This window comes from Aquarana catesbeiana, linkage group LG04 (genome assembly GCF_042186555.1).
Source record: "Aquarana catesbeiana isolate 2022-GZ linkage group LG04, ASM4218655v1, whole genome shotgun sequence".
In the NCBI taxonomy this organism is placed as follows: Eukaryota; Metazoa; Chordata; class Amphibia; order Anura; family Ranidae; genus Aquarana; species Aquarana catesbeiana.
Window position 1 is genome coordinate 631287515 of NC_133327.1, and position 26788 is coordinate 631314302.

At 44.1% G+C, this 26788-nt stretch overlaps 1 protein-coding gene across 2 annotated transcripts in view; it reads right to left on the minus strand.

The window, feature by feature from the left end:
- Positions 1-26788, minus strand: part of TGFB2 (transforming growth factor beta 2) — a 196392-nt gene that overhangs the window by 28283 nt on the left and 141321 nt on the right. The gene's annotated exons all lie outside the window — the stretch shown is intronic.

The window sequence follows — 26788 nt, forward strand, 5'->3', positions numbered from 1 at the left end:
GATGACTTTTAGAGGGGCACTGTCATTTAGCAAAACACGTGTGATGGAAGCTTTTGTTGGAATCAGCCATTTCCTGACTTGTGGGAAATATGTTCGTTACGGGCTAGTAAAGTTTACTTTTTTGTAGCCACACAGCATAATGCCACCTCCACCATACTTTGCTGTAGACAGGATGTCTATGGGCAATATACGGTGCCACATGTATTGCTTTGAACCCAAAATCATTCCCATATCACAACTGGATCACTGTCATGCTTTCAGGCAAACGCCAGATGTGCCGTGACCTGGTTCTTTTTGAATAATGGCTTCCTTCTTGCCACCCTCACATACAGGCCAGTGTTATGTAGAGCTCATGATATAGATGACAAATGCACCTTTACTCCAGTCTCTAATGAATACTGTGTAGGAAGCCATTATCCTGGAATTTATGTATAACTTATGTGTCAATCATCAACAGATGCTTCTAGGACAAGAATGTTGCTTCATGACAGAATGCCACCACTTTAACAAAAAAAAGAAGAGAGTGAGAAGTCACTGGGACCCTATGGCGCTCAATCAGATTACAATTAGACTGAGCTACTGAAAAGCACCCAATGTGGAAACGTCAGGGATCTAATGGTACTGCTAAGACAATGACCTTCGATCAGACCTGCTAGATAACATCAAATACAACTGATCATGGTGACATTACATACAATTATTGGGTATATCTGCTGCTGTGTTATACCTGGCTATAGTCATAGTGTTAAAAATGAGGTTCAGGTGATTCACAAATTAAAGCAGAGCTAAACTCTCTCAAAATTACAATCATTTTAACTATTTTAATCGTTATGCTGTTAGCATCAGTAAATAAGCAGGAAGGCATATTATATTTATTCAAGGATTGACCAAGTCAAAATATTTGCAGACTTTGTGGGCACATAATGAGAGAGAGAATCAATAAAAAAAGTATAAATTTTATTACAACATAGTTAAAAAAACATATAAACAACATACAAACAACACCCTGTATGGACACAGTTACCAGTTACCCAATAATGCAGTTATAGAGGACTGGACCTATGGTACAAAGATTTAATTTAATACTGTATCAAGGTAAAAGAAACATTTCTGATCCAGTATTGCCTCCAAAAACTTGCTCGTCGACGCGTTTCACTAAAATATTAGCTTCCTCAGGACAGATACTGGGTAGGTGCTGGTAAACTTGTGGCTCAAGGTGTGGGAGAACTTGACCAAACTGACAAACAGCCGAAAAAACAGAATTGCATATGTGTGTCTAAAGTAGTGGGATACACATATATCATGTGGTCTATAGTAGATACCACTGGTATATACAGTAGTAGTCATGTATAGGTATTTGAGTATAAATCACACAAAGCGGTAAGTGGTCACAAATTCCCACTATAAGTGTATTCAATACAATATCAATAGTACCAAGAGATGGCCCATGGATACCGGACCAAGTTATTAAATGGATAAGTATACAGTCCCCTTAGGAGGCGCATGGAATATCTGAATGTGTAAAAACTGCGCTTATCGCATAGGGGAGACCTTTTGTTGGGGTTCAAGTTGGTATTGCGTCATACAAAGGGGAAAAGTGTGCCCCTTTTGGTGCTACACCCCTGTGGACCGCTTTCCTTGATATTTACTTGTTTTAAACTTTATTTTACATTTCTTCAGTTGCTTCCTGGTTTCTAGCCTAGGCCGAAATGATGTCATACATCCCAGTAGTCTTCATGGGAATTTTTTTTTCTTTAATTTTTCTTCTTGAGGAAGGGCTTTCTCACCTAAGCACACCCTCCAGCCTGCGTGCCTGAGCTAAGGGCAGATGGATATCAGAGAGTTAATACTACATTGATCATCTGCCCTTAGCTCAAAATGGCTACAGCTAGAACTGCTAGGGGGGGCGTTTTTCAAAGTGATTTCTCAAATAAAAAAAAAGGGAGTAATGGATGGATGGGTGAGTTTGCCTTGAATATAAAAATGTAATAAATAGCGCTTTAAATTTGTGGTGCTAAGATACAGTTTAGTTCCACTTTAAGAGGAGATTTTCACATTATGGTGCTACCATAGACACACTGTGCACTTTGCAAGTGCAATTGCTCTAGAGCTTAGTAAATGAGGGAGAGCTCTGCTGACCTCCATCATCCAATCATGAGCAAGCAAAAATGTTTTTTTTTTTTTTTCCTTGCATGTGATTGGCTATCCTTTGCAAAGTGAAGCTTTACCTTATTTCTAAGATCTGGAGCAACTGCATTTGCAGAGTGCAACTGCACTTTGCAAAGCGCACAGTGTATTTGCCTTTAGTAAATCAACCCCACAGTAACATAGGTTGAAAAAAAGTAAACATAATAAAACCCCCCCAAAAAACCTACAGCTAATTGAGAGAAACAGAAATCCCTTACAAAGCATGTTTAAATTTGCTTCAGTAGGAAAATTAGTTCTTTCTGACCCTTGAAGGCAGTTGGATACTCCCCAGATCAACAATATATAGTGTCTTGAAAAAGTATTCATACCCCTTGAAATTAATTACATTTTATCATATTACAACCAAAAACGTGAATGTATTTTATTGGGATTTTATGCGATAGACCAACACAAAGTGGCACATTATTGTGAAGTGGAAGAAAAATGATAAATGCATTTCAATTTTTTTTACAAATAAATATGTGAAAAGCGTAGCGTGCATTTCTATTCAGCCCCCCCCCAAGTCAATACTTTTTAGAACCACCTTTCTCTGCAATTACAGCTCCTAGTCTTTTTGGGGATGGCTCTACCAGCTTTGCACATCTAGAGAGTGACATTTTGCCCATTCTTCTTTGCAAAATAGCTCGAGCTCTGTCAGATTGTATGGAGAGCATATGTAAACAGCAATTTTCAAGTCTTGCCACAGATTCTCAACTGGATTTAGGTCTGGACTTTGACTGGGTCATTCTAACACATGAATATGATCTAAACCATTCCATTGTAGCTCTGGCTGTATGTTTAGGGTCTTTGTCCTGCTGGAAGGTGAACCTCCACCCTAGTCTCAAGTCTTTTGCAGACTCTAATGCCGCGTACACATGATCAGAAATGCCGCCAGCATAGCTCTGACGAGAGCCTTTTGTCGTAAAATGCGACGGTGTGTATGTTCCATCGGACTGTTGCTGGCAGAATTCCAACCAGCAAAAGATTGAGAGCATGTTCTCTATTTTTCGGTTGGGAAAAGTTCCTATCCGAAAATGCAATGTATGCAATTCGGACATGGAAAAAATCACGCATGCTTGGAAACAATTCGACACATGCCTGGAAGCATTGAACTTCATTTTCTCGGCTCTTGGTAGTGTTGTACCTCACCGCGTTCTTGGCGGTCGAAAGTTCAGAGAACTTTTGTGTGACCGTGTGTATGCAAGCCAAGCTTGAGCGGAATTCCGTCAGAAAAACCATCCAAATTTTTTCTGAGGGAAATTCCGATCGTGTGTACGCGGCATTACAGGTTTTCTTCTAAGATCACCCTGTATTGGGCTCCATCCATCTTCCCATCATGTCTGACCAATTTTCCTATCCTTGTTTAGAGAAAAGCATCCCCACAACATGATGCTGCCACCACCATGTTTCACAGTGGGGATGGTGTGTTCAAGGTGATATGCAGTGTTTGTTTTCCGCCACACATAGCGCTTTGATTTTAGGCCAAAAAGTTCAATTTTGGTCTCATCTGACCAGAGCACCTTCTTCCACATGTTTGCTGTGTCCCCCCACATGGCTTCCCACAAACTGCAAACTGGACTTCTTATGGCTTTCTTTCAAAAATGGCTTTCTTCTTGTCACTCTTCCATAAAGGTCAGATTTGTGGAGTGCACGACTAATAGTTGTCCAGTAGTTGGACAGATTCTCCCACCTGAGCTGTGGATCTCTGCAGCTCCTCCAGAGTCACCATGGGCCTCTTGGCTGCTTCTCTGATTAATGCTCTCCTTGCCTGGCCTGTCAGTTTAGGTGGACGGCCATGTCTTGGTAGGTTTGCAGTTGTGCCGTACTCTTTCCATTTTGGAATGATGGATTGAACAGTGCTCCGTGAGATGTTCAATGCTTGGGATATTTTTTTATAACCTAACCCTGCTTTAAACTTCCTCTAAAACTTTATCCCTGACCTGTCTGGTGTGTTCCTTGGCCTTCATGATGGTGTTTGTTCACTAAGGTTCTCTAACAAACCTCTGAGGGCTTCACAGAACAGCTGTATTTATACTGAGATTAAATTACACACAGGTGGACTCTATTTACTAATTAGGTGACTTCTGAAGGCAATTGGATCCACTAGATTTTAGTTAGGGGTATCAGAGTAAAGGGGGCTTAATACAAATGCACGCCACACTTTTCACATATTTATTTGCAAAACATTATTTAAACCGTTTATCATTTTCCTTCCACTTCTCAACTATGCGCCACTTTGTCTTGGTCTATCACATAAAATCCCAATAAAATACATTTACGTTTTTGGTTGTAACAAAATGTGGACAATTTCAAGGGGTGTAAATACTTTTTCAAGGCACTGTATAGTGTTTTCTTATATTAATAAAATGTTATATTTGGTGTATTTAAAAATACATCCAGATTTTTTTTTAAGCAATCTACATAGTTGGCTAGAACTTGCTTCCAGGGAAGTTAATTCAACGTTTTCTCAACTCAGTGCGGGTTTTGAAAAAACAAACATCCATACTCTCCTAGGTGGCTGCAGAATCGATGCGATGCTGCATCTGTTCCCAGCCACATCTACACTCTATGCCTTTACAGGCATATAAAAGAGGAACATTTAGAGGCTGAAAAAAAAAAACATCACTTGTGTGTTCAGGAGAGGAGCATTTGAACAGAAAAAATGCTTGATGCACTTAAATGCCAATAAATGCACCTAAACATACCTAAACACTAGGCACATTTAGCGCTTGAGCGTTCATTCACACCAATGGCCAGAAAAAATGTATATTCTGGCCAATGTAATGAATTTACGTGCCGCTTTACCTGTATTATCTGGAGAGTAACACCATGATTTCCTGAGATTGATGATTATGTGCCTATATATCATTTCCTTCCAGTAAGCAGATTGGATTCACTTGGTTGTGGTGTGCTTTTCCATACACACAGAAGCTGGTGAAGGGCCCTTCGTATTTTCAATCTATTTAATGAAAGAACTCTCATGTGATTTCAAGTGCTGCATTTGGGACTTTTATATTTTTTATTGTTTGATGATCAACAAACTGTGCTGGCTGCTTTTACTTATTATTGTTATTATAGTTAGCCCAGATACCCACCACCCCTTTTTTGTTAACAATGTAATGAATGAATGCCCAAACGCTTGAAGCACGTAAACGTGTGTGCAAAATGCAGCTTTAGGTGCTGGTTTAGCTGCTTTTTTTTTCTGCAAGGAGCTAAGGCATTGAGAGGAGTTGAGCAAACACTTTGGGGGTTATTTACGAAAGGAAAATACACTTTGCACTGCAAAGTGCACTTGAAATTGCACTGAAATTGCACTTGGAAGTGCAGTCGCTGTAAATCTGAGGGGGATCATGCAAGGAAAATAAAAAACAGCATTTTAGCTTGCAAATGATTGGATAAAATCAGCAGAGCTTCCCCTCATTTCAGATCTACCCCTCAGATTTACAGTGACTGCACCTCCAAGTGCACTTTAAGTACAATTTCAAGTGCACTTTGCACTTGTAGTGCAAAGTGGATTTTCCTTTCGTAAATAACCCCCTCTGTGTGCATGAGACCTTAAGGCGGTATTAAACTCATTATTAAAAAACAACCAAAAAAACAAAGTCCTCCAGCGACGCGCTGTCACCTCTGCAGAGGCTTCCATCTTCACCCATCGTTCCTTCTGGGTTTGTGCGCTGCTGCGGCTTGAATAGCTGAGCCGGGAGTCTCGGGCATGGCACACAGCTCTGAAGGAATGGCATGGGTATGCTGTTCCTTCAGAGCGCATGTGATGGTGACATCACCGGCTACTGCTCACTAGAATATCTACTAAATGGTGCACGTTTAGGAGATATTCATTTTACCTACAGTTAAGCTTTATTATACAATAATAAAGCGAGTTTACTACCATTTTAATTATACTTATTTTACCTTTTCTCACCCATTGCATTCTTTTTATGGACACAAAGAGAGTGCTATATATGCATCAAGTCATCATTTGGAGATAACAAGGACCGAGGACTCTTTCCACCACCACCCCATATGACAGTGTTGGGTGCCTGATCAGCCAATCAGCAAGCCCCTGTGCCCTCATGTGTGAGAAAGCTTAGACATATGCTCCCCCATACGTAATAATACCAGACAGGTCACTCAGGAGTGAACGAAGCAGCTGGGTAGAGCATTCCTGTAAACATAGCCTCAAAGGTTATAAATCAATTATATGTGCACTAAATACTTTTGCAAGTCAGTTATTCCTTTGTAAAAAATAGTAGTGTCATCATCACTGTGCTGTACATTCAGCAGGCTCCACCCACTACAGGCTGCCTGCATAAAACTACAGGAGGGGGCGGAGACAAGACCAGTCACCCTGTACAAGGAGAGAGAGCAGAAGTGACCAGTCTTTGTTACAGGAAGCTCCTGGATTACTGCAGAGATCTGGAAGAAATACACAATAAGTTTTTTTGCCATCTGGGGAGATTTCCCTTTACTTCCTATCCCATAACCAAAACAGTAAGTGAAAGGAAATGCTTCCAAAGTAAGGGAATCCCGGGTTGTCACCAGAACTAGTGTCCCTGGTGGAAGATTTCTCCTCTATTAGTGTTCAGTAGCCAACTCAAAATTTGGGATTTTATGTAACTTTCACTTTTGAAGATAAGGTTAAACAGGACAAATAGAGAGGGTGAATCCTCCTAATGGGGAAACTGACAGTAATAAAAACCTAATAGGTGTTCCAATCCCTCTCCACACTATTCAAAACACAGGAAAAAAATGTGCATTTAGTTATACTTTCACCACTTGCCAACCGTATACAGTACATATACGGTGCCAAGGTGGCTCTCCTGCGCAGAATCGTGTACCTAGTACGTGATCCTGCACTTTCTGGTCTGGGGCAAGCATGCACACCGCATGCGCCCGCTCCCGCTGTGATTGGACACAGTGGGAGTCAATCAGCGGGTCCAGTGGAGTCGAGTCTATGTAAACAAGGCAGACTGCCATTCTGTCAGTAGGAAAGGTATTGATCCTGTGTTTCTGCAAAGCAGGAACACAGATCTCTGCCTTCCCATAGTACAAGCACCTCCCACACAGTAACCATGCACAGGCTAGGCACACAGTTAACCCCTTGATCACTCCTGATGTTAACCCCTTCCCAGCCAGTGTCATTAGTACAGTGATAGTGCATATTTTTTTAGCACTGATCACTGTATTAGTGTCATTGGTCCCCAAAAAAAGTGTCAAAAGTGTCACTTAGGGGTTTATTTACTAAAGGTGGCAAAATTAGTCGCAATTCTGAATAGAAACCAGCTTCCAGGTTTTATTGCCTAAGCTTTATTACACAAGCTGAGGTTAAAAACTGGTTTGTATGCAAAATTGTGACTAATTTTGCCCTCTCTAGCTTTAGTAAATAAACCCCTATACCACTACAAGTCGTTGATCGCCGCCATTACTAGTAAGAAAAAAAAAACATTCCATAAATATGTCCAATAGTTTGAAGATGCTATATCTTTTATGCAAACCAATTAATATACGCTTACTGGGATTTTTTTAATACAAAATGTGTAGCAGAATACATATGGTATTGGCCTAAATTTATGAAGAATTTTGATGTTTTACATATTCTATTGGATATGTTTTATAGGGATGAGCCGAACACCCCCCGGTTCGGTTTGCAGCAGAACATGCGAACAGGCAAAAAATTTGTTCAAACACCGTTAAAGTCTATGGGACACGAACATTAATGATCAAAAGTGCTCATTTTAAAGGCTTATATGCAAGTTATTGTCATAAAAAGTGTTTGGGGACCCGGGTCCTGCCCCAGGGGACATGTATCAATGCAAAAAAAAGTTTTAAAAATGGCCGTGATTTTGGGAGCAGTGATTTTAATAATGCTTAAAGTGAAACAATAAAAGTGTAATATTAAATTTCATACCTGGGGGGTGTCTATAGTATGCCTGTAAAGTAGAGCGTGTTTCCCGTGTTTAGAACAGTCCCTGCACAAAATGAAATTTCGAAAGGAAAAAAAGTAATTTAAAAGTACTTGTGGCTATAATGAATTGTCGGTCCAGGCAATACAGACAAAAGAAGTCATTGAAAAAAACGGCATGGGATCCCCCCAGTCCATTACCAGTCCCTTTGGGTCTGGTATGAATATTAAGGGGAACCCCGAACCAAAATTAAACAAAAACAATCGCATGGGGGTCCCCCCAAATTCCATACCAGGCCCTTCAGGTCTGGTATGGATATTAACGCCAAAATTTTTTAAAAAATGGCGTGGGGGTCCCCCAAAAATCCATACCATACCCTTATCCGAGCGCGCAACCTGGCAGGCCACAGGAAAAGAGGGGGGGACGAGAGAGTGCCCCCCCCCTAAACCATACCAGGCCACATACCCTCAACATTGGGAGGGTTCTTTGGGATAGCCCCCCAAAGTACCTTGTCCCCATGTTGATGGGGACAAGGGCCTCATCCCCACAACCCTTGCCCGGTGGTTGTGGGGGTCTGCGGGCGGGGGGCTTATCGGAATCTGGAAGCCCCCTTTAACAAGGGGACCCCCAGATCCCAGCCTCCCCCCTGTGTGAAATGGTAATGGGGTACAAATGTACCCTTACCATTTCGCAAAAAAAGTGTCAAAATGGTAAAAATGACAAGACACAGCTTGGGACAAGTCCTTTATTAAAAAATAAAAAAATCAAAATGTCGCCGTATGACGCGTCTTCGCTTTGACAGTTCTTTTATAACTGAAGATGGGGCCACACCGTGACGTTCCCGGGTGACCCCGCCCCCCTCTGATGCATGGGGACTTCCTTATGGCTTTACCGTGGCATCAGAGGGGGGCGGGGCCACCGTTTATGTAACCGGGAGTAGTTTTAAATGACTTTTTTTCCTTTAGAAATGTCATTTTGCTCTCGGACTGTTCTAAACACGGGAAACATGCGCCCCTTTACAGGCATACTATAGACACCCCCCAGGTACGAAAATTTAAAGGAATATTTCACTTTTATTGTTTCACTTTAAGCATTATTAAAATCACTGCTCCCGAAAAAAACTGACATTTTTAAAACTTTTTTTTGCCTTGATCCATGTCCCCTGGGGTAGGACCCAGGTCCCCAAATACTTTTTATGACAATACCATGCATATAAGCCTTTAAAATTAGCACTTTTGATTTCTCCCATAGACTTTTAAAGGGTGTTCCGCAGCTTTCGAATTTGCAGCGAACACCCCAAATTGTTCGCTATTCGCCGAACACCTGACGTTCGACTCGAACATCGGGCTCATCCCTAATATTTTATAGCAGAAGGTAAAGAAAAAAATAGTTTTTTCATTTTAAATTGTCGGTCTTTTTTTGTTTGTAGCGCAAAAGTTCAATGGAAGTACACAGTCTACAATTTAAAAGAAAAAAAAAATATTACAAGAGCGACTTAAGAATTTTGTGTGACATCAGCATGATGTAATCCTTTGTATTGCAAAGCTTTATAGAAACATAAGCCTTTTGGCAAACACATTGTTGGCAACAAACCCTGCAAGATTAGCACAAGCTGGCAAAAGTTAAGTCTCTCCATTTCCTTGAGGAAAAAAAAAAAAAAGTTGGAGAAAAAACAAAACAATACCTCAACCTCGGAAATGGATGATACTTTAGATAATTGTCCGTGATCCGTAAGGAATTGACATCGTTCTAAGTAACATCTTTCTGTTCAAATTGCGGCTGGTAAACAAGTGTTACAAAGATTTATTTTTATGGCCCTTTGTGTTTACGGAGCCCCTGGTCTTTGGTCCTATGCCAGTGGCTCAACACAGCGCTGCTTCCAACCTGGTCTCCGAAACGCGGTAGTCATCTAGAGTGGATTTGCAAATATTTACAGATAAATCTACTTATTAAACACAGTTGTTATCCTTTTCAGATTACGGCCATTGCTCTCTCCCACTGGCAAATAAAATAATTACGCTGTCTCAAGCGCTGATCTACTGTAAAGCTGAAGCATGTGGTTACAGTAGCTGAGCTCCAGATGAGGCACTGGGAGAAGACAACTGATATACAACCGTTGGGAGGAAATCTGTCACATGTAAAGCAAGATCGTGTGGTTGTACAACAGACTGAAATTAAATTGATGCTGTCATCACCAAATACACATCAATGAAAAATTGCAATTTTAATTCAATTGCAAATTTTGACACTTTAAAGGGAAAATATATTTATTATAATATTTAATTTGAAGTGTTTAGATTTATAATGTTTTTAAGCCGTTATTTTATATCCGATTTTGAAATATATATATATATATATTTATATATATGTGTATATATATATATATATATATATATATATATATATATATATATATATATATATACACATATATATATATATATATATATATATATACACAGTATCTTACAAAAGTGAGTACACCCTCACATTTTTTGTAAATATTTTATTATATCTTTTCATGTGACAACACTGAAGAAATTAAACTTTGCTACAATGTAAAGTAGTGAGTGTACAGCTTGTAAAACAATGTAAATTTGCTCTCCCCTCAAAATAACTCAACACAGAGCCATTATTGTCTAAACCGCTGGCAACAAAAGTGAGTACAACCTTAAGTGAAAATGTCCTAATTGGGCCCAATTAGACATTTTCCCTCCCCGATGTCATGTGACTCGTTAGTGTTACAAGGACTCAGGTGTGGATGGGGATCAAGTGTGTTAAATTTGGTGTTATCGCTCTCACTCTCTCATACTGGTCACTGGAAGTTAAACATGGCACCTCATGGCAAAGAACTCTCTGAGGATCTGAAAAAATAATTTTTGCTCTACATAAAGATGGCCTAGGCTATAAGAAGATTGTCAAGACCTTGAAACTGAGCTGCAGCACAGTGGCCAAGACCATACAGCGGTTTAACAGGACAGGTTCCAGTCAGAACAGGCCATGGTTGACTAAAGAAGTTGAGTGCATGTGCTCAGCGTCATATCCAGAGGTTGTCTTTGGGAAATAGAGGTATGAGTGCTGCCAGCATTGCTGCTGAGGTTGAGGGAGTGTGGGGTGTTATCCTGTCAGTGCTCAGACCATATGCCCCACACTGCATCAAATTGGTCTGCATGGCTGTCATCCCAGAAGGAAGCCTCTTCTAAAGATGATGCACAAGAAAGCCCGAAAGAACAGTTTGCTGAAGGCAGCAGACTAAGGACGTGGATTACTGGAACCATGTCCTGTGGTCCGATGAGACCAAGATAAACTTATTTGGTTCAGATGGTGTTAAGCGTGTGTGGCAGCAACCAGGTGAGGAGTACAAAGACAAGTGTGTCTTGCCTACAATCAAGCACTGTGGTGGGAGTGTCATGGTCTGGGGCTGCATGAGTGCTGCCGCCACTGGGGAGCTACAGTTCATTGAGGGAACCATGAATGCCAACATATACTGTGATATACTGAAGCAGAGCATGATCCCCTCCCTTCGTGACTAGGCCGCAGTATTCCAACTTGATAATGACCTCAAACACACCTCCAAGACAAACACTGGCTTGCTAAAGAAGCTGAGGGTAAGGGTGATGGACGGGCCAAGCATGTCTCCAGACCTAAACCCTATTGAGCATCTGTGGGGCATCCTTAAACGGAAGGTGGAGGAGCGCAACGTCTCTAACATCCACCAGCTCCATGATGTCGTCATGGAGGAGTGGAAGAGGATTCCAGTGGCAACCTGTGAAGCTCTGGTGAACTCCATGCCCAAGAGGGTTAAGGCAGTGCTGGAAAATAATGGTGGCCACACAAAATATTGACACTTAGGGGTGTACTCACTTTTGTTGCCAGCGGTTTAAACATTATTGGCTGTGTGTTGAGTTATTTTGAGGGGACAGCAAATTTACACTGTTATACAAGCTGTACACTCACTACTTTACATTGTAGCAAAGTGTCATTTCTTCAGTGTTGTCACATCAAAAGATATAATAAAATATTTACAAAAATGTGAGGGAGTGTACTCACTTTTGTGAGATACTGTATATATCTATAGATATAGATATATATATATATATATAGATAGATAGATAGATAGATAGATAGATAGATAGATAGATAGATAGATAGATAGATAGATAGATAGATATAGATATAGATATAGATATCTATCTATATATCTATATATATAGATAGATATCTATATATATAGAGATATAGATATCTATCTATATCTCTATATATATAGATATAGATAGATATCTATATCTATATCTATATATATATATATATATCTATAAAAACATAACGAAGGGACACGTTCTCCAATGCAAATATACTGAATCTTCAGGTCATCAAAATTGTCAGATCATATACATCAGGGGTCCTCAAACTACGGCCCGCGGGCCACATGCGGCCCGCCGAGGACATTTATCCGGCCCAATCCACCCAGGGCCGGATTCCCGACAATAGAGGCTTGGGCCGGGGCCAGGTCGGCTCGGCTTCGGCAGGGAGCATATCCGCTCCGCTCAAGCCGCCTCCCCCACACCAGTAATGGAGGGCTCCGTGTGCCGTGCTGCATGCTGGGAAGTGTAGTTCCCAGCACAGTCCCGCACGGAGACAGGAGGCGCGAAGAGTGACCAAGAGAGCGGAGGCTTCAAGCAACAGCCTACGAACAAGTGAGGACCCCACTGTCCCCCTGTCCACCCCTCTGTCCCCCTGTCCACCCCACTGTCCCCCTGTCCACCCCTCTGTCCCCCTGTCCACCCCTCTGTCCCCCTGTCCACCCCACTGTCCCCCTGTCCACCCCTCTGTCCCCCTGTCCACCCCACTGTCCACCCCTCTGTCCCCCTGCTCCCCCCTCTGTCCACCCCACTGTCCCCCTGTCCACCCCACTGTCCCCCGTCCACCTCACTGTCCCCCTGTCCACCCCACTGTCCCCCTGTCCACCCCTCTGTCCCCCTGTCCACCCCACTGTCCACCCCTCTGTCCCCCTGTCCATCCCACTGTCCACCCCACTGTCCCCCTGTCCACCCCACTGTCCCCCTGTCCACCCCTCTGTCCCCCTGTCCACCCCTCTGTCCCCCTGTCCATCCCACTGTCCCCCTGTCCACCCCTCTGTCCCCCTGTCCACCCCACTGTCCCCCTGTCCACCCCACTGTCCCCCTGTCCACCCCTCTGTCCACCCCACTGTCCACCCCTCTGTCCCCCTGTCCCCCCCTCTGTCCACCCCACTGTCCCCCTGTCCACCCCACTGTCCCCCTGTCCACCCCACTGTCCCCCGTCCACCCTACTGTCCCCCTGTCTACCCCACTGTCCCCCTGTCCACCCCTGTCCACCCCTCTGTCCCCCTGTCCACCCCTCTGTCCCCCTGTCCACCCCTCTGTCCACCCCACTGTCCCCCTGTCCACCCCACTGTCCCCCCTCTGTCCCCCTGTCCCCCCTCTGTCCACCCCTCTGTACCCCTGTCCACCCCTCTGTCCCCCTGTCCACCCCTCTGTCCCCCCCTCTGTCCCCCTGTCCATCCCTCTGTCCCCCTGTCCACCCCTCTGTCCCCCTGTCCACCCCTCTGTCCCCCCCTCTGTCCCCCTGTCCATCCCTCTGTCCCCCTGTCCATCCCTCTGTCCCCCTGTCCACCCCTCTGTCCCCCTGTCCACCCCACTGTCCCCCTGTCCCACCCTCTGTCCACCCCTCTGTCCCCCTGTCCACCCCATTGTCCCCCTGTCCACCCCATTGTCCCCCTGTCCACCCCTCTGTCCCCCTGTCCACCCCACTGTCCCCCTGTCCACACCTCTGTCCCCCTGACCACCCCACTGTCCCCCCCTCTGTCCCCCTGTCCACCCCACTGTCCCTCTGTCCACCCCTCTGTCCCCCTGTCCATCCCACTGTCCCCCTGTCCACCCCTCTGTCCCCCTGTCCACCCCACTGTCCCCCCCACTGTCCCCCCCTCTGTCCCCCTGTCCATCCCTCTGTCCCCCTGTCCACCCCTCTGTCCCCCTGTCCACCCCACTGTCCCCCTGTCCCCCCCTCTGTCCACCCCTCTGTCCCCCTGTCCACCCCACTGTCCCCCTGTCCACCCCTCTGTCCCCCTGTCCATCCCACTGTCCCCCTGTCCACCCCACTGTCCCCCTGTCCACCCCTCTGTCCCCCCCTCTGTCCCCCTGTCCACCCCACTGTCCCCCTGTCCACCCCTCTGTCCCCCTGTCCATCCCACTGTCCCCCTGTCCACCCCTCTGTCCCCCTGTCCACCCCACTGTCCCCCCCACTGTCCCCCCCTCTGTCCCCCTGTCCACCCCTCTGTCCCCCTGTCCATCCCTCTGTCCCCCTGTTCACCCCACTGTCCCCCCCTCTGTCCCACTGTCCCCCCCTCTGTCCCCCTGTCCACCCCTCTGTCCCCCTGTCCACCCCTCTGTCCCCCTGTCCATCCCACTGTCCCCCTGTCCACCCCACTGTCCCCCTGTCCACCCCTCTGTCCCCCCCTCTGTCCCCCTGTCCACCCCTCTGTCCATCCCACTGTCCCCCTGTCCATCCCACTGTCCCCCTGTCCATCCCACTGTCCCCCTGTCCATCCCTCTGTCCCCCTGTCCACCCCACTGTCCCCCCCTCTGTCCCCCTGTCCACCCCACTGTCCCCCTGTCCACCCCACTGTCCCCCTGTCCATCCCACTGTCCATCCCATTGTCCCCCTGTCCATCCCTCTGTCCCCCTGTCCATCCCTCTGTCCCCCTGTCCACCCCACTGCCCCCCCCTCTGTCCCCCTGTCCACCCCTCTGTCCCCCTGTCCATCCCTCTGTCCCCCTGTCCATCCCTCTGTCCATCCCTCTGTCCCCCTGTCCATCCCACTGTCCCCTGTCCACCCCTCTGTCCATCCCACTGTCCCCCTGTCCACCCCACTGTCCCCCTGTCCACCCCACTGTCCCCCCCTCTGTATCTCTGTCCACCCCACTGTCCCCCCCTCTGTCCCCCTGTCCATCCCTCTGTCCCCCTGTGCATCCCTCTGTCCCCCTGTCCACCCCACTGTCCCCCTGTCCACCCCACTGTCCCCCCCTCTGTCCATCCCACTGTCCCCCTGTCCATCCCTCTGTCCCCCTGTCCATCCCCTATATATATTATTATTTATTATTCATTCTTTTATTCTTTTGCACTACAAAAAAGATGTGTGCATAGGAATTTAGGAATTAGTTCATATTTTTTTTAAACTATAGTGCGGCCCCCCAACAGTCTGAGGGACTGTGAACTGGCCCCCTGTCTAAAAAGTTTGAGAACCCCTGATATACATCAATAGCAGCTACTGTATACAGTTGCAAGCATCCCTGCTCTTCCTCAGGCTGTATGGCTTTGTGTGAACAATCTTTTCATTCATAGTATATATTATAATTACTATTATGCAAAATTTATATACCAGTAACAGTTTACACAGCTCTTTACACGATTAAAATAGTACTAAACTCAAAAGAAAACATTTATTATATCACAGTTTACCAATTCTTAGATGTGTGATGGCTGCATTAGATTCCTTTTTAGAAACAGGTTTTCTGTTTCTATTATTCTTTGGTGATCCATCCAGCAAGTCTATTGCCCAAGCTCTCCACAGAATGTATCAGTTTACATGGATGAGACAAACCACTTAAAGGAGTTGTAAAGGCAGAAGGTTTTTTTTCTTAATGCATTGTATGCATTAAGATAAAAAAACCTTTTGTGCGTAGCAGCCACCCCAGCAGCCCCTAATTACTTACCTGAGCCCCGTCTCTCTCCAGCGATGTCCACGAATGTCTAATCTGTCCGGGACACTCCTCCTGATTGGCTGTGACACAACAGCGGAGCCATTGGCTCCCGCAGCTTTCAATCAAAGTCAGTCAGCCAATCAGGAGAGAGAAGAGGTGGGGCCTGGTCGGGGCTCCGTGTCTGAATTGACACAATGAGGTGTGACTCGGCTCCAGTGCCCCCATAGAAAGCTGCTGACTGTGGGGGCACTCTATAGGGGGGAGGGGACAGGAGCAGCAAAGAGGGACCCAAGAAGAGGAGGCAAATCCACTGCAACAGAGGAGGTAAGTATAACATGTTTGTTTGTTTTTTTTAAACAAGACTTTACAATCACTTAAACACTGGTGATTAAAATGATGCAAAACCTTTATCCCCCCCAAAAAAACTGTATACTGTAACTGATTTTAAAATGTGAGCTGGAGTTTGATTTAAATTTTTAGTGTATTTACGTTTTAGTCTATCTGACTGACTTGCTGCTCTCCTGTTCTCATTCTTCCAGAGTTGTGTCTCACTAATACAGAAGGTGAATTACTGGCCAGATCACCAGGTGAAAACAGAGTGAAAAAGCCAAAGAAAAGAAAAGGAATGCATCCACCACATCTAATGATTGGTAAGCTGCAATATAATACATTTTTGGTTTTAATACTACTTTATGGAAGACAGTACATTTACAATACAATACAATAGTTGAGGGTTCAAAGGGCTCTGCTCCTGAGAGCTTACAACCTAGAGCAGGGGTATCCAAACTTTTCAATTCAAGGGCCACGTTGAATTTTTTTTTCAAATATTTGCAGGCTGAAAAAAAAAGTTTTCTAAATGAATGAATCAAATTTAAATGAATGAACTTTTACCAAGTTTTTACTTGAAGTTCTTTTTTTTTGTGCTGCTTTTAGTAAAGACTAATGCCGTGTACACACGAGCTGACTTTTTGAAGGACTAGGTCCAACAGTCTTTCCGGCGGACTTTGCAGCGCAGGTCCGCCGGACTTTCAAACAAACAGACTTGCCTACACATGATCACACCAAAGTCCGACGGATTCGTACGTGATGACGTACACTGGACTAAAACAAGGAAGTTCATAGCCAGTAGCCAATAGCTGCCCTAGCGTCGGTTTTAGTCCGTCGGAACTAGCATACAGACGAGCGGATTTTTCGACCGGACTCGAGTCCGTCGGAAAGGTTTGAAACATGTTTTATTTCTAGGTCCGTTGGACTTTTGGGAAAAAAAAGTCCGCTGGAGCCCACACACGATTGAATTGTCTGACGGAGTCCGGTCCACCGGACCAAGTCTGCTGGAAAGTCTGTTCGTGTGTACGTGGCATAAGGACTACACTCCTGTGTCCCTCATAGTAAACATTTTCAATCTTTTTATGCATCAAAGTCTTCACAGAGCATGAGGTCAAATTGCAGGCAGCCAGTTAAATGGAGTAAATTCAGTAAAACATAGTACAGTAGATGTAAAGACAAACCCCAGGCAGATATAAAAGACACTAAATAATGCAGCTCTGCAATCATGAATACTTCCTTAAATGAAAGCAGTGTAAATACTTGAACTGGATCTCTTGGACCTATCAAACAAATCCAATGATGCAGGAGCCGGGGCCGAGTCCTGTTGTCTGTGTCAATAGATGCAACAGCAGGACACGGGAGAGAGCGCCTGCACGAGTGCCCCGGGGGAGAACGGCTCTCCAACGGGGCACTCGAGAAGAGGAGCCAGGAGCGCCGCTGAGGGACCCCAGAAGAGGAGGATCGTGGACACTCTGTGCAAAACAAACAGAGTTTTTTTTTAAAACAAACCTTTAGATATCCTTTAAGCAGGTCTACGGTAGGATTATGCTGTGAAGCAGAGCTGTGTAAAACTCAGGCATGGATGAACAAAAATACAAATCCTTTGGCAGGTAAAACAGCTCCAGTAGATACATTATATTTTACCTTTTTTTCAGCTGTTTGCAAGCCACACAACGATGATAGATGATTAGGCTATTTGAAAAGTGACAGGTCCACTTTAAGTCCACCTCCTCAGTCCCATTATGAAGCAGAAGCTGGCAGATAAAAGCTCAATAAAAGTATGAGAATTTGGGAAAAAGGACTAATGACTCTGGCTACAATCCCTGGCCTTCATTCTCCGGGGAGGGAGGGTTAACAGAAGATCCTCTGTTTTCTCTTCTCTCACTCTTCAATGCAAGGGAGAGAGACGCACAGTGGACTCAATGGCTGTGCTCGGCCAAACCGCCTCGTTGTCACAGCAGCCGTGCAAACTGCCAAAATAACATGTAAATGCTGTCAAACTCTGCTGCTTAGATTAGACTCGCTCGTAAGCCACTAAGCAACGTTTCAGCAGGTCTGACTGTAAAGTGCTGCCGTCCAAACCTAACCACACCCTCACCACACCCTTGCACGCACATGTCCACACTTCACTGTGCATCAAAACAAAAGCGCACTGCCCATCTGGTTACAACCCTAGGCTAACTAAAGAACAAAACTGTGATACATTGCAGCTTTTTAGATGTGGTGGCTGCATTTGTTTCCTTTTATTCATTTTTTTTTATCCCTCATTTTACCTGGTGATCCTAAGAGTATTACACTTCCTGTCCTAGGGTGACCCTTCCTCAGTGTACTGTATCTATGGAGGAGCAGTATTGTCACCTTAGGAAAGGAAGTGTAAAAGCGCTACAGAACATGATTTTATGGTTTATAGATCATTATTATACAAATAAACATTTACCACAAGGTGCGTACATGACCGCTTCGGGCAAAAAGGCACAGCAGCAGCTGTTGCCTTTTGGACTGTTTCCCTTTAACTGAAAGTCAGTATAAATAGGAAAATGAGGTGGGGGGGAGGGGGGAATCATTGCTCTAATCATTTAGAAGTGTGTGTAATTTGAGCTTCAGCTATTGAACTCTGTAAACAGCCCTTTTTTGCACAGCAGATAAGGAGAGTCAGGACAGATAAAAAGTAGAGGGGAGGGGAAAGTCATTCCTCTCATCATTTAGAAGAGTGTATAATTTGAGCTTCAGCTATTGAGCTCTGTAAACAGATTTTTTTTCACAGCAGATAAGGAGATTTAGGACAGATAAGAAGGAGAGGGGAGGGAGAAATCATTCCTCTCATCATTTAGAAATGTGTGTAATTTGAGCTTCAGCTATTGAGCTCTGTAAACAGACTTTTTTGCATAGCAGATATACGAGAGTCAGGACAAATAGGAAGGAGAGGGGAGGGGTAAGTTATTCCTCTCATCATTTAAAAGTGTGTGTGTGTAATTTGAGCTTCAGCCATTGTGTGTAATTTGAGCTTCAGCTATTGAGCTCTGTAAACAGCTTTTTTTTATTTTTGCAAAGCAGATAAGGAGAGTCAGGAAAATATTTTAAAAGAAGTATAGGGTTCCACCTATTAGCTAGAGACTATATAAATGTCATATTTTATGCAACATTTAATTTTTACCATTCTGAGAAAAGAAAAAGAGATAATTTCACAAATGTATTTTTGGTCTTGGTATGTGAGCAAATGGCAAATGCCTACACATTTTTATCATCAGCCAAAAGGGAAGAGTAGAGTTATGTCAGAGCCATTGATCGGCTAGAAAGGAGTCAATCCCATAACCCTTTTTAGCTTAGATCATGTGACCATAGCCATTGTACCAGAAAGTGCCCACAGCAGCAAAATTGTTTGGCAAAGAGAAGTATCCAAGTACAGTGGTACCTTGGATTACGAGCATAATTAGTTCTAGAAGAATATATCAAAGCGAGTTTCCCCATAGGAGTCAATGGAAACTCAGATAATTCATTCCACAGTGACTGCTATTGTATGCAGTACCGCATGTGGCCAGAGGTGGGGGGGTGCCGAGACACTCGGAAACACTCGGAGACTGCTCGGAGCTGTTCAGATGCACTCAGAGACGCTTGGAGAATGTTTTCGAGTGTCTCCGAGCGGCTCCGAGTGTCACTGGCGCCCCCACACCTCTGACCACATGCGGTACTGCACACCCCAAAGGCTGGAATCCTGTTCATCTTGTGAGACAATGCTCGCAAACCGAGTCAGGATTAAATAAAAATGAATAGCTCATACTGTGAAACGCTCGTAAACCATGTTACTCGCAATCTGAGGTATTACTGTACACCTTTTACCATTTATTAGCATACTGGATCAGGATGGCGAGATTTATTATGGCATACACTTTATTTAATTTTTTATCCATCTGGATGCAGGGTTCTAAGAATCATCAAGATCTGTACTGAACTATTATTCATGTAAGTGTTGCAGTTATGGCTGCTGGAAAATCCAGACACTTGCGCACTTCTAACATTGGAAGGAAGGCTCTTGTGTACAATGCCCATAAACAGTGCCCATAAACTCCATAAAGTCTTGGTTTGATGAACCTGAGTGGCCTTCACACATACCTGACCTTAAACACCTATGACCTTAAACACCTTTGAGATGAATTGGAACACCACCAATTATGAGCCAGATCTTCGCATCCAACATCGTTACCTATCTTCACAAATGCTCTTTTGGATGAATGTGTACAAATTCCCCAGACAAACGTCAAAATCAAAGCTAAGACCAAAGTCTTCAAAGAAGACTGGAGGCTGTTTTAGCTGCAAAGCTGAGGAGTATCGCTGCTTTCCATTCACATTTTTAATGTTTACCTAGCACAAACTTTCCAAAGGGCCAGTTTACTATGCTTTGGACTTGAGGGGGGCCAGACTGTGACCAGTGTAAGTAGAATATGTCACAACGTCAGTGGGAGTAAGCAATGCCCCATACATGGTGGTTAGTGGGAGGAGGAATCGAGACCCATCTTTGATGTCATTGGGAGGAACAGTGTCCCATTTTTGGTGTGATTGGGAGGAATAATGCCCCATCATTTGTGTCAGTGGGAGGAAAGTGCAGCCTCATTGATATCAGTGGAGAAATAGTGCCCCATCATTAGTGTCACTGGGAGGAATAGTGCAGACTCATTAATATCAGTTGAGAAATAGTGCCCCATTATTGGTGTCAGTGGGAGGAATAGTACCTCGTATTAGTGGGAGGAACAGTGCCCCGAGGGCCGGATAAATGCAAGTAAAGGGCTGCATCCAACCCGTGGGCCACAGTTTGGAGACCACTGACCTAGCAGAGAGTCAACTCTTTTGGTTGACAGTTGCAATAAATTGACTTATTTGGGTTACAGGTGCTAATTAGATTATTGAAGGATAACAATAACAGTAGGGACAAGTTGATGGTGAGCTAAAATAAATTCCTAAACACATAAAATTGGATACTTTTCAGTTTTTCGCTCCAAAGCTGGTCCATTTGCAGTGCAACAAGAGATGGAAAGGAAGTAAGCCTGGGACTTCCCAAAGGAAGAACTTCATGAAAGTATAAGTACAGAAAAATACAAGCTATAACATTTAACATGAGAATCAAGTTGCTGATGGAATCTTCCTAAAAAGAAAAAAGGAAAAAAGAAAAAAAAGCAGAGCCAAGCAGCAGAAGGAAAACAAAATATTATGTGATCATGACAGATTAACATCTCCATCTCACAATGTCAATATGAAGCTTTGAAAACCAGTCCTCATAATGGTTTACATTCTTTGCGGAATACAGTTCTTCCCACTATATTTAAAACAGACAATGCCCGATTTTCTAGTGAAACGCTAACCATCTGTCTACAAATTGCCTAGCCAAGCCTTCAATAAAAGAAAGATGTTCAGAATTTCTTCCCTCTGCCCTATTCTCTGTTATTTTATCCTGATACTACGCGGCCATTCTCTGCAATTCTCATTTACGGGAGACTATCTTCCACTTGTTCCATTCATTTCCCTCCTTGATTACTGTAACCTTTCTCTGCTGCTTTTCTTCTCCCGTTTTAATCATGGTAATTTTGTAGGACTTTGGCAAGGAGGCCTAGTGACTCTCTGGATATCATAATAAACGTGACCTTTTAGTCTAGTAGTAGAGTAAGTTCTAAATTTAAGAGAGGCAGTCTTTCTTTTAAAGAACTCAAAAACAAGGATTGGTAATATGTAGGCTGAGAGATCTTTAAAGCAGACTTCCACCCGTTTATGTGTTTATTAAATGTCAGCAGCTACAAAAAGTGTATCTACTGACCTTTAATAAACACACACTCACCTGTCCCACGGTCCAGCAATGCGGCCACAGGAAGCCTCGTTTCTTTCCCTTTCCCTCCGGGACGCCGGCATCACTACTGTGGGCACCCGGCTGTGATTGCCTGCGGCTTCACAGCATGCGCGAGTCGTGCTGTGCGTCCTGAATGGCCATGCAATCTTCTGGGACTTGTGACATGTCTCAGAAGATTGCAGGGAGGGAGGGGCCGCCTGAAAGGCCCGGGCAAAAGTGGGAGCTGGGTACCTGGCAAACTAGGTACCCACTCCCCCCCCCCCAAAAAAAATGACTTGCCAAATATGGCTTGTCGGGGGGTCAGGACTGCTTAAAACGGAAGTTCCACTTTTGGGTAGAACTCCGCTTTAAGGATAAAAATGGTCAATATGGGCAGGATGGGTGCAGCCTTGACTGAGACAAACTACATTGATGGAACGTACAGTGTAGTCCGAATCCTCAGGATAAATCCTGTGGCTTTAGGAACCACTGACAAATCCAATCCAGCACACATCTGAGAGACTGAAGGGATCTCTAAGTGGGAAACAGACAAAAAGGGCAAAGTGTGTAGACTAAGTGTAGTGGGTGTAAACATTTATTAAAGGAAGACAATTAGCAACTCACATAAAGTATGACGAATAATGCTTATCATGGTTCTCAAAAAGATTCCCAGCTCGGGAGGACACCAAGGGAACTGTCACAATGGATACACTGGATATGGTCTTGATGGCACCCGCAATAGCTAAGAGAATGAAGCAAGGGGGCACCAATCTAAGTGCAGCAAGGTGGAGAGGTGAATACAGCACACAGTAATTGGCAACTCACAGTGTGAGGATAAGCTTTCAAGCTGGCTTGAATAAGAGGTGTCGGCTTTGAAAGACAGGTTGCCACCTCTGACATCCCTTCCTGTTTCATCACATCCAGTACCCGCATGTGCTCCATCAATCCACATGTGTTGCTTTCTGCTTCCTGTCCTGAGGCTGCCTGGTCACCCTAGCTACCACACTCCACTCCTTCTAGCAGCAGCTCCATCGTGGAAACCTGGATGTCTCCTCCCAGCTGCAGATGCACCAATGACTGTAATGCATGAGATCATCCAAACACTATGAGCTGTCAATTATTGTATCCTGTATCCACCTCTCCACCTTGCTGCACTTAGATTGGTGCCCCCTTGCTGTCTCTCTTAGCTATTGCAGGTTTGCAGGTTCCATCAAGACCATATCCAGTGTATTCATTGTGACAGTTTCCTTGGTGTCCTCCCCAGCTGGAATCTTTTTTGAACCATGATAAGCATATTTTGTCTTACTTCATGTGAGTTGCTAATGGTCTTTCTTTTTTTTATAAATCAGTTTATTAAGTGTTTATCAGACACGCTAAAAACAAACACAAAACAACTAAATTAAATCACAGATGTGTAAGCCCACGCAGGGGCAACAACAGAGAAGTAACAAGTAGTTTGAATGAACTACACGTAGGATGGTGTTTCTTTGATAAATGTTTACACACCCACTACTCTTATGCCCCGTACACACGGTCGGACTTTGTTCGGACATTCCGACAAAATCCTAGGATTTTTTCCGACGGATGTTGGCTCAAACTTGTCTTGCATACACACGTTCACACAAAGTTGTCGGAAAATCCGATCGTTCTAAACGCGGTTACGTAAAACACGTACGTCGGGACTGTAAACGGGGCAGTGGCCAATAGCTTTCATTTCTTTATTTATTCTGAGCATGCGTGGCACTTTGTCCGTCGGATTTGTGTACACACAATCGGAATTTCCGACAACGGATTTTGTTGTCTGAAAATTTTATAACCTACTCTCAAACTTTGTGTGTCGGAAAATCCGATGGAAAATGTCCGATGGAGCCCACACATGGTCGGAATTTCCAACAACACGCTCCGATCGGACATTTTCCATCGGAAAATCCGACCGTGTGTACGGGGCATTAGTCTGCACACTTTGCTCTTTTTGCCTGTTTGAGAGCACTATTTGAAAGGAAGAAATCAAATGAAATTCCACCAACTATAGCGACCTGTATCTGGAACTGAAGAATAGCTGTGATGGGTTTTGGACAAGATAACAGCATTACATACAGTGCACAAGACCTAGCATCATGTATACTTCCCAAGTTTCTATGATGAGAGAGACACCGTTTAGCACAAAGCGTGTAGGCAAAAGACAAAGTCCTACCATGACGCCAGTTCTGTGAACCATTAAAAATTAAAGAAGAAGTCCACCCTAACACTAAAATCTCTGCATCTACAGACATCCACAATCTAACACTAACCTATCTAGCCCTGTAAAGAAGAAATCAGTATGCATACCTTTTTTGAAGCCACTCTGACCCAGTCCCGCGCTGAGCTGTCTGCTGCGACTTCGCTGTGGAGCGGATGCAGAGGACACAGCTGACAACAGAAGCCCCATAGTAAGTCTATGGGTGACATCACTCCCCATTCATTTCACAGCCGTTGTTGGCTGTGTCCTCTGCAGAGCTTCCGTCGCTGGAGACCAGATCGGCTTCAATAAACGTATGTAGACTGATTTCTTCTTTACAGGGCTAGATAAGCTAGTGTTAGATCGTGGATGTCTGTAGATGCAGGGATTTTAGTGTTAGGGTGGACTTACACTTTAATACACAAAGAAGTCATGTTAAGCAAAACTCCAAAAAATAAAAAATAATAGCTAGCTAAAGGATAAAATAAGAAAAAAAAACTTCTTCATGCGCTGATATGTCTTGAGACAGTTGTGTGAAATTGTAATGTCAATATGTATCCCAAACTTCCAACCTGGAAAATGTTTTGTAAGTGCATAATGTATTAAAGAAAGTATTAAAAAAAAAAAAAAACTTTTGTGCAATACTATTAGCCTGGAACTGTTTACTTCTTTTCTTGGCACTTGATGTTCTCAGCCTTCCTGGTTGAATGACAGTCAGAATCATTCACCTACTCCCTCTGAGCTTAGCTTGTCATGGACCTGCCCCCCAGCTTGTGATTGGACAGTGAAGGAAAGGCAGCACAGTTATGCGCTCATCGCTCTCTCTCTTACTATCAGCAAGCTCCAAGTCAGCACATGCATTGCCTAGTTATTTGTTCTGCTTCTACACCTCACACTTTAATCTTTGCTGCATTTTGGACTCCAAGAAGCTGATACTGGGTCAGATGCTGGTACTTACACTGCCTGCATCTAAAAAAATGCATTTCATATTGAATTAATTAATACAGGGTTGCATTAAAGTGGTTGTAACCCTAAAAAAAACAAAAAACATGTCCCTGTCCGTTTAAGGCACGAGATTTTGCACAGTGCTTTTGCCATGCCAATTATCCCTTTCTATGTTGTACAATACCTGGCTGATCCTGCCTGTTCCTGTCTTCCCCTCTGTAAACTGACCATGTTTATCATGACTGTTAATCTCTGATAGCGTGGTCAGTTTACGTGCCTCCGTCATCCAGCTCTCTCCTCAGCCTCTTCCCCACTCCCCCTCCCTCTCTCCCTGTCTCTTCCATAGTCTGTCTGAGAGCCGATCTTCTGCCCGCCCCTCCCCTCTTCTCTCATGCCTGTGTTATTCTATTCCCTGCAGCTGCTCCAGTGCTTGTAAAGTAAAAAACATGTATTAATTACTTTGATCCTCTCTGTTTTAGGTCCCTGTTAATTACAGTTTGTGTGTTTTCCTAAAATTATAATGCTAAATACCTTCTTTCCAGAGCCGTGCTGTGCAGACACGTGACCTCCCTCTGCTAGCTTGCATTGATCAGAGGGAAATCTCAGCCCCTCCCATTGTACTCACGTAGGGAAGCAGAGGGAGGTCACATGACAGGACAGCAGGGCTCTGCAAAGAAGGAATTTAGCATTATAATTTTAGGAAAACACACACACACTGTACTAAACAGGGACCTTAAACAGAGGGAAACAAAACAATTAATAAATGTGGCTTAAAGCGGACCTTCGGTCATTTTTTCATCTTTCCATCTATTAAATCTTCTGCCAGTAAATACCTTATACAGCCCACTTCCTGTTTCTTGTCTGGTAATAAGCCTAGGCTTATGACATCTTGCACAGCTCTCTCTCATTCGTGTGAGTCATAACAGGGCCAATGAGAGCTGCAGAGCTGGAGGTGTGCCTCTGTGTGTCTGTGTAAATCCATGAAGTGCACAGGCAGCAGCTTCAGCTGCCCACAGTTAAAATGGATGCAGCCAAACTCAGTGGAGGGAGATTTCTGCAGAATATTTGGCAAGTACAGAATCACAGTATGCATAAAATAATATGCAAAGTGGTTGGAGGAAAGCTTCACAATGGCAAAGATGTTTTTATTACAAACTAAGTGAGCAGACTGCAGTTCCTCTTTAAAGTGTGTGTGATTCTGAACCCTCTCCCTAGCAGTTATGAACTCAGCAAATCGCACTCTCATGGTTGGCATACAACACTTATGTGACTATCCAGCTGTTCGGGTATGGAATGTCACCAAGTATCTCCCCAGTATTAAGAAATGGCCATTATCATATGAAAAAAGCAAAGATATCCTCCAATGGTACAGTAACTCAACAGACTAAAATGTATTTAACAAATAGAATGCCACTCACATATTCAAAAACAATCAAATAGCATATGCATTAAAGGTGACATCTGGCTATGTCTCTGTGTGTGATAGACATATATTGGTCTCACCACCTCCAGACACTCTGGACTAGCTCCGCATCTACTCCTGGTTCCAGTCCTGACTTCAACTACAGTCGCAACTCAACGACGCCCCAACGCGTTTCGTCGCTTGTGACTTTGTCACAGTCTGAAGTGAACCCCTGAGGAAGTCACGTGATCAT